This window comes from Schistocerca gregaria, chromosome 2 (genome assembly GCF_023897955.1).
Source record: "Schistocerca gregaria isolate iqSchGreg1 chromosome 2, iqSchGreg1.2, whole genome shotgun sequence".
Taxonomy (NCBI): domain Eukaryota; kingdom Metazoa; phylum Arthropoda; class Insecta; order Orthoptera; family Acrididae; genus Schistocerca; species Schistocerca gregaria.
The window spans coordinates 408,317,476-408,318,694 of record NC_064921.1 but is presented as its reverse complement, the minus strand read 5'-3'; the positions used below and the strand labels follow the sequence as shown (position 1 = coordinate 408,318,694).

Sequence of the window (1,219 nt, the reverse complement as noted above, 5' to 3'; positions counted from 1 at the left end):
AAAACCAACCCTCTGCCTTGCACGAGATGCAGTTTGGTGTCAGCAGTATCGTTCTGCATAATATCGCAATAGTCGCTTCTCAAAACTTTATCAGCAGTGTCTCGCGAAAAGTAATTCCCCAATACTCTGTGCTGATCGCGCCTATTGCTAATATATGTAGCATGCGCCTCTGAACTGGTTCCATGTTTCTCTTTAACCCGAGCTGGTAGGAAGGTGAGCAGAAGGACATACTTAAGAATAGATAGTACAAGCGTTTTGCACACGTTCTCCTTTATAGATCTAAACTTTTCTGCAGTTCTCCCTATGAACGGAAGTTGACAATTCGTCTTCCTTACAACCGACTTTAAGTGCTCGATCCATCCCATGTCGCTTTGCTGATCCGTGACTGTGTCAAGCAGTAAACTTCTATTCAACTCTTTCATCTGCTTTCCAGCGTCAGAGATGCCTGTTTCTAAGTCGGCGATCGAACGATGGTACGTCTGTACGCTCTTGCGTGACCCGTGATTTCTAACTTCAGCTGCCCTTCCGTTGTCCTTTAGCACCACATAAGACTAAAGTACGAGTGGCTGAATGGGAGCCTTTGACCGGCTTAGTGATTTTACATAGCACCAGAATTTTCTGGAGTAATAGGCAAGTGTCGCAGTGTCGAGAAACAGTGTTTACAGAGTTTTCACCTAACACAGTATATTCTATCAAGAATAAACTTTTCACTCTACAGCGGAGTGTGCGCTGATACGAAACTTCCTGGTAGATTAAAACTGTGTGCCGGACCGTGACTCGAACACGGGACCTTTGCCTTTCGCGGGCAAGTGCTCTAACCAACTGAACTACACAACTGCTCGGGTAGCTCAGTTGGTTAGAGCACTTGCCCGCGAAAGGCAAAGGTCCCGAGTTCGAGTCTCGGTCCGGCACACAGTTTTAATCTGCCAGGAAGTTTCATATTCTATCAAGTTTGTTTTGATATTCTGCTGATGGGATATGTCGAAACTGAGCCACTAAAGTTTTTACAACAAAAGAAGTCTCGTTATTTTGCAGTCTGAGTTCGAAAACGTCCAGTTTTACGCAGAAGGCTGCTTGTGTGAAATATACTTATTTTGTGATAATTTACATCTTCAAATTTATTGGTCTCGAGCCCAGGACCTTTACCTTTGCTGGAAGGTGCTCTACAGTCTGGGCTATTCGAACGCGACTGGTGCTCCCTCTCGTATCAGCCCACACA

At 45.0% G+C, this 1,219-nt stretch overlaps 1 non-coding gene across 1 annotated transcript; it reads left to right on the top strand.

Moving 5' to 3' along the window:
- The first annotated feature begins 836 nt into the window (after positions 1 to 836).
- Positions 837 to 912, top strand: Trnas-cga (transfer RNA serine (anticodon CGA)). The gene has a single exon. It is a non-coding gene; the product is annotated as a tRNA-Ser (tRNA).
- The last annotated feature ends 307 nt before the right edge of the window (positions 913 to 1,219 follow it).